The sequence below is a fragment of the Pholcus phalangioides genome, unplaced genomic scaffold (genome assembly GCF_987345545.1).
Source record: "Pholcus phalangioides strain wild (caught in Gottingen) unplaced genomic scaffold, Ppha-v1.0 ptg000010l_1, whole genome shotgun sequence".
NCBI lineage: Eukaryota > Metazoa > Arthropoda > Arachnida > Araneae > Pholcidae > Pholcus > Pholcus phalangioides.
This window is the reverse complement of record NW_028301603.1, coordinates 1,786,501-1,799,444: the sequence shown is the minus strand read 5'-3', so window position 1 is coordinate 1,799,444 and position 12,944 is coordinate 1,786,501.

Here is a 12,944-nt window from a genome sequence, read left to right as displayed (position 1 = left end):
CACGGGAATTTTTTCCACAGGAAAAAGAATAACTCAAAAAACAGGCAATAGGTGGAGCTGGTACGAGTGACTTCAGTGGAAATACGCAAATGAGACGGTTATAAGAACTTGCGTTCTTAATCCACAACCAGTTCACCGTTGTAAACCGTGTATGTGGTCCTGCTGCACTCTGCCATTGCTGGATTTGTGACTCGCCTACAATGTGTTATCCCCAGCGGTGATGGTCATGTAGAACACATACTGCTGTAATAAACGATTTGGAGGCATTCTTATTTGCGTATCTTTTCTTTGACTTGTGGACGTCAGCGCCACCTATCGGCTGTTTTTGAGTTTTTTCCTGTGAAAAAAATTCCCGTGATCTAGCGATACTAACCTTGCAAACCGTTTTTTATTTCGGTTATTTTTCCGGTTTTTAGGAATTTTTTAATTTTCTACGGACATTTTGCCCCCCCCCCCCCGTATTTTGGGATCTATAATTTCAATACCGAGTTCGTTTCTGAGGTCAAAAACCTAACTCTGATCTCCTATCAGGCATCTTTTGAATAAACAGCTCTATTTCGCTCAGTAAATTGAACACAGGTAATCACAGTAGTTTACATAAAATGAACCATAAAATTGTATATCATCTGTTCTAGACTTTGTGCGTTGAAAAATTCAATACTGAAAACAATAATTAATATTTTGTTTTAATTATTGTAATAAATTGGTGTTTAAAAATACAACGTAATATTAACAAAAAGTTTCAAAATATCACTTTCAAATATTATTTTGTTCAAAATGTGATCCAAATTAGTTTGTTTTTTACATTTTCGACAGTTTAAACCGATTTTTAACATCAAACCCCCCCCCCCCTCCCTTACAAATGTAAAACATTTTATGACTTTCCTGTTGAAGAAAGAATACACAAAGTAAAAAAAAGAAAACAACACTGTTTCATCCCTCCAGAAGCACATAGAGGGTTGGATGGTAGCAGCCATAAAAAAATTTGTGCACACATGGCAAAAAACGTCATTCATTGATCCATAAATCTGATGAAAAAGCAGAAAAACATAAGCAAAAGTTAATCGCGTACTGAAGAAGAAGGAAACAGTGACAGTGAGAAATAAGAAAAACAACGTGGCAACAGATTCATTTGCCCCATCTTCGGGGGGGGGGGGGGAGTTTCAGTTGCTTACATTGGAGTGAGAAAAGGGATGCGTTCTGTTGTCAACAGCTATAATGCACGCTCTCCACGACGGCACTCAAGTCAGTTTTGTCAGCAAACATTACGATTATAAAAGAAAGTAACTCACTCCACAATAAACAAAACGCCATCAAAGTGTTCGGATTTGATCTGTGTTGGCCTTCCTTTTATGTATTCGTTCTTCGCGGATTCCATTTTCGTTGTCCCACAAAAGACATTGTTGGGTGCAGAAACAATCTACCACAAAGAGGATCAACCTTTTGGGAATTGCGGGCCAATTAGTGATCTATAAATGTGCCAAGGGTCACTATGGTGATCTAGAAATGCTCCACGGGCCACTTAAATGAAGTGAGAAGGTGCCGCGGGCCACCTAGGTGATCTGGAACAGCACTCCATGCCACTTAAAATAAGCTGGGCATGTATGTACCTCGAGCCACTTAAATGATCTGGAAACGTGCCGCGGGCCCATAAGCAGATGCAGGTTCTTCGAGCGGAGGGGGGCGGACTTTCCCCCTCCCCCATGTGAATAATACAAATTTTTTTGGGAAACGGTGTAGGGGTGATTGCCTTCTCCACCCTTCCTCTGTATCCACCTGTGCTCGGACCACTTAAGTGATCTGGTGCGACTTGGTTCATTTTTATAGAATTAGGTTTGAGAACGTGGGCCACGTCAGATAACTCCAAGGGCCATGGGTTGGAGCATGTATGCTCTGCGAGTTACAGGAGGATAAACGAAAATCAAATTCAATGAGCCCCATCATACTTCAAGCATCTGCGTTCGGTAAAGGTATGATAGTAAGAATCAGAATAAGTATTCGGATAGGGGCCATTCAAGCATTACGTCAGCATCGATGGGGTGAGGGGGTTTCCGATTTGCTGACTTTTGATGACAAGGGGGGGAGATGGGGGTTTGGATGATGCTTACGTCATCAACCACCCTTTATGAAAATATTAAATATTCTTGATGGATCTTACTCGGTGCGCCAAATATGAGAAAAATCTTTCGCTAGTTCGTGGGCACCTGAACTAACATTCTCCCTTGATAATCCTTTACAGAGCCATTTCAGCGATCTCTAAATGTTTCACGGATCCTTCAAGTGCTCTGGAAATGTTTCCGGTCCGCATAAATGCTCTGGAACTGTGCAACGCATCACTCAAGTGATCCGTAACTATGCCTGGGATCACTTAAGTAATCTGGGAATGTTCCGCGGGTAAACTTGATTGATGTAGAACAGCACCGGGGGGGGGGGGCGCTTGCAACGTGTTAATCAAGGGATCTTTATATGTGCCAAGGACCGTTTGTGTTCTGGAACTGTGACGTTGGTTACTTAAGTGATCTTTGAATGTGCCACGGGTCATTTAAGCGATCTGAAATGTGCCGCTCAGTTCATTTTTACAAAATTGTGTTTGAGGGGGCAAGCCACATCACATAACCTTCAGGCCCACATTTGGTCCGCGGGTCAAGGGTTTACCATATATGGCTTAAAGGGTGAGTCACAATGAATTTCTTAAAGAGAAATTTTGAGTTCGTACCCTTCAAATAGCATTGAAATAAACAGAAATCGATTATAAGAACATATATAGGTATTTTCTTCCGAAATTTTAATTTTTTACATTAAAAAATATATTTTTCTCGTCGGGGCAGGGGCACAAGAAACCCCCCCCCCCCCGTGTACGTTTCTGATCCCATTAATATGTGTTAGGATTCGGAGGGGCATAAACACGAATCGATATTTAATGAAAAATAATAATTTTCAGAAAGAATATGAATACATATTTAATAAGAAATCATTTCAGAACTAACGCAGATTCATATTTCATGAAAGAAATCGTTAAATATCAGACTCAATGAAATAAATTTCAAAATTAACGCAAACTGTCATTTAATGATGAAATGAATTCAGAATAAATGTTTAATGGAATAAATGAATTCAGAATTGATATTTAGTGAAAAATAATAATTTCAAAATAAACGCTAATCGATGATCGCAATCAATTTCAATCGGAGGTAATAATTTCACAAGAAATAAGAATTCACATCAGGGGGTTTTGAGCGCAAGGGGCAGGGTTGCAACTAGATAATTTGTCACCCGGGGGCAAACCGGCATTTTGGCGCCCCTTGCCATGTAGAAGCAGTTAAAGAGGGAATTCGGTACCCCTTCTGGTCTAGCGCTCGGGGCACCAGACCCGCCTGCTTCCCCCTAGTTGCGGCCCTGGCGAGGGGTACAAGACTATAAAACACATATACTTAACATTGCACTTATACCCCTTGTGCAAATTTAGACCCTTCATATGTGATGAAAGAAATTATTTCAAAAATGACACAAACTGATATATTTAATGAAAGAAATTTCGAAACTGGCACAAACTGATATCAAATGTGAAAGAAATTAATTCAGAAATATTATCCAATGTAAGAAATGAATTCAAAATTGATGAGGAATTCATATTCGCAATGAAATAAATGGTTTCAAAACACACAGGTTTTGGTTACTTTCATGGTCCTCGGTTCAACCGAGGTGCTCGTCGACCTTCTCGTACAAACGCCCCTTTGCATACTAGTACAAGAAAAGATTCAGAGGATCCCCTGTGTTACAGGCCCGTTCTCCCGTTATGTTTCCCATATCCTGCAATAGGGTTCCCTCAGTAGTGAATTTATAGTGTAGAAAGCAAAGAAAAAAAAAAAATTGGAAAAAATCGTCCCAGGCTAGAGCCCTGGTATTCACTTCTGTGGGGAGCCATGCGTTCCTCAAAAGCATAGGCGGACTTGGAAGTCAAGAGGGGTGGGGAAGACACGATAATGATGCCAATTCATATACACACGCAGGGCCGTAATTAGGATTTTTGCCGCCCCCACAGCTTTAAAATTTGATAATTTTGTTCTCCCCTTAAAACTACCACCCCTAAATTTTGCTGAGCCGGGCAGTTGCCCCCCCCCCCGCTAGATACGGCTCTATACACATATACTACATTAGGTCAGTCGACTCCACCATTGACGTATCTCCACCCATACTCAAAAGTGAGGGTCTCGGGGCAAGCATGAGTTTTTTTGTTGTTTTTTTTTTTTTTTTTTTTTGGGCCGTAACAAAATAATCGAATTTTAAAGTTTTGGGGGCGGCAAAATGATATTTGCCCCGAGCAGCAAAAATCTTAGTTACGGCCCTTCTACGCCAGTGTTTCTCAACCGCGTCAGTCAACTTCAGCTTTGACGCTGGGGGGGGGGGGGTTGCAATGCCCCCGTATCTCCGGCAATGCCAATGTTCTTTCACAATTTTTATTCTAAAACTGTTATAAAAAATTAATTCGGAACTCACCCGAAAGAGAAGAACAAAAATCCTTTCTTCCTTCGGAGAATAAAATCCACTAATTAAAATCCGCAATTATAAACACTTTCGAAAAACAACACACGAAGCGCGGAAGGCGGTAACGTACGTCACTCACTCATGACGTCTGAAAGTACAACTGCGCAGTAGAATTGCTCGATCGTCTGCTATTGCGCGCGCTCCCTCTCTCTCTCTCTCTCTCGTATTTGCGCGGGAAATTTCAAGCCCTATTGTTGGCGGGGTTGAGCTTCTCTTGCATCCGGGGACTCTTACCTAACCTCTTGTTTGTACTACCAAAGCCTCCTAGAAGTAGTATCTAGGAGGCTTTGGTACTACCGTGGGAAGACAAAAACTAACATCGTCTGCTCTTTGGCATATTTGTGGCTGGAAAATGTTGAGCCCTCTTATAAATGTTGAGCCTCACCACTTATTGGTGGATTCATCGAGCTTATATTACTGGAAAGAGTATGACGTCAGCGGTCTCCGCCTTGGCAGTGCTGAGAACTATAAACTATAGAACCCTTACATACACGTATATGAAGGCGTCTTACTGAGAACGGTGTCCTCGAGCATCCTTCTTTGGAAGATACGTGACACGGTGAAAACACACACAATCCCCCGTTAATTTCTTATGCACCCACAGGAATTCAAAACAATAAATATAAGAAATAATTTCAGCATGGATGAGATAATTCCAGAATTAATGAAAGAGAATATTCTAGAATTAATGAAAGAGAATATTCTAGAATTAATGAAAGAGAATATTCTAGAATTAATGAAAGAGAATATTCTAGAATTAATGAAAGAGAATATTCTAGAATTAATGAAAGAGAATATTCTAGAATTAATGAAAGAGAATATTCTAGAATTAATGAAAGAGAATATTCTAGAATTAATGAAAGAGAATATTCTAGAATTAATGAAAGAGAATATTCTAGAATTAATGAAAGAGAATATTCTAGAATTAATGAAAGAGAATATTCTAGAATTAATGTAGGAGATAATTTCAGCATTGATGAAAAAGATAATAAAATTAATGAAAGGTAATTCCAGAATTGAAGAAAGAGATAATTCAGCATTGATGAAAGGCAATAGTCTAGAATTATGGAAAGAGATAAGTCCAGAATTAAGGAAAGAGATAATCCTAGAATTAAGGAAAGATATTCCAAAATTAATGAAAGATAAATTATAGAATTTACTAAGGAGATAATTCCAGAATTAAGGAAAGAAATAATTTCAGCATTAATGAAGTGATAATTCCAGAGTCAATGAAAGATATAATTTCAGAATCAATGAAAGATATAATTTCAGAATCAATGAAAGAAATAATTTCAGCCTTTTAGTGAAAGAAATAATTTCAGCCTTTTAGTGAAAGAAATAATTTCAGCATTTTAGTGAAAGAAACAAATCCAGAATTGATGAAAGAAATGATTCCAATATTAATGAAGGAAATAATTAAATCTTTTTTCATCTTTAGATGAGTTCCCAATCCTTTTTTTTTTCCTTTAAAACCCAATATTTAGAGACCGAACTGTACATTTCAATGTGTAAATTGCCAGGCGGGAACTTTGCTTTCACCGAGTCACGTGATTTCCTTGCATTCGATGTCGCTGCCGTCGCGGTGGTTGGATGCTCCCTCCAGCTCGATGGTGGATTGGCATTCCTGCACATCCGGGGGCTTGGCAATAATACAGATCAAAGAGCGAGAGGCGAGCACGGAAGGGAAGGGGAAGGCTATAATAGTCACGTGGCTCTCCTCCGAATTCATAGCGTAGTATAGAAACGTTTTACGAAATATTAAATTTTCAAAATTTTAAATACATTATTTGAAAACTATTTGAATCATTTTAGAATTGAAATTTTGGCATCATTTTAACATGTAACATCCTCAACTTATTTTTTGGAAAGACGTGTTCAACCCATAGCCCAAATATGGCACTCGGCATGGGCGGAGATACGGGGGAGGGTCGTGGGCAATTGCCCCCCCCCCAGAAATAATGACCGTGCCCCCCAGACTTCCAAGTCTATCTCCGCCCATGGCACTCGGAGTCATCTGATGTGATCCACCACCTCATACTTAATTTTCTAAAAATGAATTGAGCGGCATATTTACAGATCTCTTGAGTGATTCACGCACTCAAGTTCGCACTCGGTTCCAGAGCACTGAAGTAACCCACGGAACGGTACCCAATTACTAAAGTGGCCCGCGGCACAAATCCAGAGCACTTGAGTGACCCGTATCGCATTCATATACCATTTCAGTTATCTGTAGAACAGTTCCGGAGCACTTGAGTGACCCACGGCATATTTACAGATCGCTGGAGTAATCCGTGAAACAGGTGCAAAGCCCTTGAGTTTCCGTGATGAAGTTCCACATCATCCAAGTTACCCGCGGAACCTTCACAAATCACTTGAGTGATTCGCGACATAATTCCGGAGCACTTAACTGGCCCGTGGCACAATTCCATGCCATTAAGCGGCCCACGGCACATTTTCAGATGATAACTTTTGTGGCCAGCGAAATTTTATCGAACCAATGAAGTGGCCCGCACTCTCTTAAAAGTTGACACCCTTGTTTTAAGTCCTATTTTCCAAGAAGCAGGTTATTTTGGCGCCGCTGTGGCGGTCTAGTTGTGATAGGAGACGGACTCGGCTGGGTTCGAGCGCCACCGTCGCCACAGCGGTGGTCGACTGAAGCTGGTTTTCTGTGGTTCCCAACTTCGAGGCTCAAATGCGAGCCTATCTCCCCTTTAAAAAAGTCTCGCCACCGAGAGCAAAAGTCCTATAAACAGTACAAGTATCAGACATTACACTTCAATCACTTCACTTCTAAAATATTGATGGCGGCACTGAAAAATCATACACAACACTAGATGCACACTCAGACTGTTAGGTACTTACACTTCCGGCACAATTCATTAGGTAGAAAATTGCCCATGGCGATGGATCCGAGTTGTGCTCGGTTTAGAAAAAAAGTTATTTTGACGCCACGTGAACTGGATAGGGCTATTTCACGTCGGTAGAAACGTATAACTTTATGACGTTGCTCATTTGTATTTTATTATCGCGGTGCTTGGTCACTCGTGCACTTATATGGTCACTCACATGGTGTTATATGGTTACTCCAATCAAGTGTTTTTGTTTTTCTTTTTAATTTGTTTTCGAATACATGTTTCGCATTTAGTATACTCCTATTTCATTAACGTAACCACCGGAGGGCGGAGGGGAGGGGGGTTGTTACTACCCACAGTTTGGGAACCGTTCACTTATAGTGATTCGCATAAGCGTAAAGTTATTTGAAACATTGGGGGGCTCAAGCCTAAGATCTCTATAGATGTTTAAAAAAGGTATTATGGGGATGGTGACAAATATTAGGAGAGGGGCAGCTTATGACCCATAGACCGGACCCTATAAAAGTTTTCGCCAATGGAGGTATAAATACCGTGAGTCCTATTCGTTCTATCAAACATATGATTTTTTTTTTTTTTGTCTCATCTTAATCTTGAAAAAATATATATACCTATTTTTGTGTAATATGTATTTATGCGTAGAGTAAGCAATACGCTACAATACGCAATGCATTACAATAAGCAATACAGCATATACCCCAATACGGAATAAGCACTGCATTATAATAAGCAATACAGCATGCAATGCACGTATGCATGCATCATACGTGATGCCAAACAATACGCAATGCACCACAATCAGCAATGCACCATATTGCAGTGCACTACAATAAGGCCTACAGCACAATAAGCAGTAGACACGGAGACAATTCGCAGCGCCTTACAACACGTAATACATAAAAATACGCAATACCCACCATAATAAGCAATACAGCTCAATACGCAATGCACACCATAATAAGCAATACAGCTCAATACGCAATGCACACCATAATAAGCGATACAGCTCAATACGCAATGCACACCATAATAAGCGATACAGCTCAATACGCAATGCACACCATAATAAGCGATACAGCTCAATACGCAATGCACACCATAATAAGCAATACAGCTCAATACGCAATGCACACCATAATAAGCAATACAGCTCAATACGCAATGCACACCATAATAAGCGATACAGCTCAATACGCAATGCACACCATAATAAGAAATACAGCTCAATACGCAATGCACACCATAATAAGCAATACAGCTCAATACGCAATAAGGCACTATACATCGCAATAACCACCACAATACGCCACTGAAATACAATAAGCAAGCGATACACTATAATCAGCAATGCACTATAACCAGCGAATCACAATTATTTGCAGTACACCACAATAAGCAATACAGCCCAATACGCAATGCGCCACAATAAGCAATACAGCCCAATACGCAATGCGCCACAATAAGCAATACAGCCCAATACGCAATAAGCCCTGCATTGCAATAAAATATACAGCACGCGATACATTATAATGCATAACAATTAGCAATGCACCACAATAAGCAATACAGCACGTGATGCACCACAATACATATAACTATATGCAATGCAGTACAATACACGATGCATCACATAAGCAAAGCACCATAATAAGCAATGCATTAGAATAAGCAATACAGCACGCGTATCATTACAATACGCAATGCACCAAAAATAGCAATGTACCACTATTTACAGTGCCCCGCAATACAGCACGCGTATCATTACAATACGCAATGCACCAAAAATAGCAATGTACCACTATTTACAGTGCCCCGCAATACAGCATAAATCGTAATGCACCACAATACGCGATGTATCGCAATAAGCGAAGCACCATAATATAAGCAAAAAGTACCGTGCATTACAGTAACAATAAATCACACACGAGCGATGCGCCGCAATGCGCAATGCACCACAATAAGCAATACACCATAATACGCAATGCTACACCATCGGTGATTCGGTGCAATAAGCAATGTACCATTTTAGGCAATGCAGCACAATAAGTAGTGCAGCCTTATATTAAGGGCACCACAAAAAAACAATGCACCACTATATCAGGGCACCACATTAAGCAATACAGCACAATACTTAATGCAACTCCATCGGCAATACGGGACAGTGCTTATTGCATCACCATCGACAATACAGCACAATAAGCAATGCGCCACCACAGGCAATACAGCACAATAATTAGTGCATCACCATATTCAAAGCACTGCAATAAGCAATGCACCACTATATTCAGTTCACCACATTAAGCACAACACGCAATACACCACATTAAGCACAACACGCAATACACCACAATAAGCAAAACAACACAATGCGTAATTTACCCCCACCGGCATACAGCACAATAACAAATACACCACCACCGTAGGCAATACAGCACAATAAGCACTGCGTTCGAATAAGCAATATGGCACGTGATTCACTAAAATATGCAATGCACCGCAATCAGTAATGCACCATTATTTTTGCAGTGCCATAATAAGCAATGCAGCACAATGCGCAATGAGAAAGCAAGTATTCATCCTCGACTCAAAATGAAACCTGTCAATTTCCCCATAAAGAGATCTGTCCAATGCCCCGCCCTGGGTAAGCGGACCCTGTGTGTTGGGAGCACTGGTGATGTATACACACCTCAGGGTACATGTGCAAAACTTGATCCCTACAGGTCAAGCGGTTCTCGATGTCCTCAGGAGTTAAATGAAAACTCGACCCAAAAACGTAACAGATTTCCGTCACTCAAAAAACTTCACTAATTTCGATTGCTTAGAAACAGGCCCTTTTCGAGTTCGTGATTTTATATTATAGAGTAGATGTATACATACATACATACATTGAGCAGATGTTCTTTGCTTCCTCTCTCTGGAAAAAGTTTAAATGACGGCCATGAGAGAATATACCACTATATGCCGCCACACGCAAGGCACCATCATCGGACACATGCATTTCGCAGCGACATCTACATTTTCTCGAGTGACTCTTCGCATGCAATGACATGATGATGCTGATCAAAATAATATAGGTCTTTCTGAAAGACCGATATTATTTTCATCAGCATCATCATGTCAGGGTGACCATACATCCCGTATTTCCTGGGACAGTCCCGGTATTTTCTGTTTTTTTGGCCGTCCCGACTTTTTGGCAAAAGTGTCCCGGTATTTCCCGTATTTTACACGAAGCCAACTTGAATTTTTATTCTTTATTGAAGTCGTTCGGCATATATACGCTCTAGCGAAGGAAAATCTCTATCTCCTCTGTAGCTTAGTGGTCAGAGCACTCGTCCGGCAATCGAGGGTCCCGGGTTCGACTCCCGGTAGAGGCAGAGATGAGTTTTTTCCTTCCTTAAAAAATTAACATCTCAAATACTAAATATCTTAACAACATCCAGTCTTCTGTATATCTTGTATTACTTATATATGTTATAGACAACAAATTATTTGCAGTGACATCTATTGAGTCTTTATATGCAAAGACACATTAGCTGAGAGAAGTGTATTGGGCTCTTACTACGTCCTAGGCTATGGAAAAAGTTGATTCGGTTACTTATATTTGTTACAGACAACAAACTATTTGCAGTGACATCTATTGAGTCTTTATATGCAAAGACACGTTAGCTGAGAGAAGTCTATTGGGCTTTTACTACGTTCTAGGCTATGGGAAAAGTCGATCTGGTTACTTATATTTGTTACAGACAACAAACTATTTGCAGTGACATCTATTGAGTCTTTATATGCAAAGACACATTAGCTGAGAGAAGTGTATTGGGCTCTTACTACGTTCTAGGCTATGGGAAAAGTCGATTTGGTTACTTATATTTGTTACAGACAACAAACTATTTGCAGTGACATCTATTAAGTCTTTATATGCTGAAGTTTTAAACGAATTTCGTTATAGTGTGGAAAAATCAAAAAATAATAAGAAACGTTCCGGCCCCTCTTGAGGGGGATCATGCCGAAGCGGTATGTTTACGTATGATATACATAGGGTGACCATACATCCCGTATTTCCCACGACAGTTCCGGTTTTTTCTGTTTTTTTGGCCGTCCCGACTTTTTAACGCAAGTGTCCCGGTTTTTCCCGTTTTTTACTCGAAGCTCACTTGAATTTTTAATCTTTATATTGAGTCAAAGAATGAAATTATTTTCCCACTCATAAATTATATTATGATAATTACAATTATAAATAAAAATATTAATCTCTCACATTTGTCTTGGTGAGCGTTTTATTTCGCGGAATTCATTTAAATTCACTGCAATTGGCAGTAATGCTTTATTTCCCGTCATTTTGATTTTTTACGTAATTTCTCCAATATTTGGCAACTTTGTTTACTTTTGACGTCATTTTTGGCGATAACTGGCGATGTCCCGTATTTCCCGTATTTGGAATCCTAATTTCCCGTATTTCTTTCAAGGAAATATGGTCAGCCTAAATATACATATATCACCAGTGCTCCCAACACACAGTGATATGAGTCCCCGGTGTACCCGGGGGATTGCACATATACCTTCATGAGGAAGTTAAAAGGTTTCATTTCCAGGACAGGCCCGTAACTTGGGGGGAGGGGGCAGGGGGGGACCTGGTTCCCCCGGCTTTTGAAAATACACTACAAATGGTATATATATATATGCGTACCTTTAGTACATGCTATTTGCCCCCCCCCCCCGGAAAAAGTTGAAATGACGGCTCTGTGTTCCACGGGCCCTTAATGGATCTCATTTTTTTCTTGCTGCTGTAACATTGAAAAATTTGCGATAGCGGAATCCCAAGATATATCCGATAAAATTTGCGAATTCGGTCAAGGGTAATTCAATGGGGCTCTGGATTTTATTCGTTATTAAAAAATGAATACAAATGAAAGTTTTTCGTGGTTTTCACAGAGGGGATGTCCGACAAGCCTCCAGATCGGGGGCCCCACGTTGAAGTTCACAGGTTTCATTTTGGGGGCTCTGGATGAATTGCATTTTAAAATTCGACAAATTGCGTCCCGGGTTCATGATCGGGGGCCCTGGAATTTATTTGTTGTTAAATGGAATGCAAGTGAAAATTTTTGTTCGTCCAACAGGGCTGGAGAGCGGTGCACGGATGAGTGGACGATTGGGTAAGCGAACGAGCTACTGAGTCCGTGAGCGGGTGAATGAGAGAGCGAGTGAGTGGTCGACTCTCATGGTGAAGTTTTCTGGGGGTACTTGATGAATCACATTTGCTTTTTTTCCCGTTTATTATTTAAAATTCGTCACTAAGGTGGTGCTTTGATATGTCACTTTTCATAGCACTCTGATAAGGTGGAACGAAATAAACAAGATATGTTGTGAAGAGAAAATGAAGAAACGGGTTGCGGCCACACGCGGCGGGGGGGGGGGGAACAGAGCCCCTCGGTAACTAAATAAAATCAAAATACCGCTGCTGCTGCTATCTGTTGACGAAAATTAAAAACCGGCTGTGAAGAAGTTTGATTTAATATCGGACATTTATAAGAC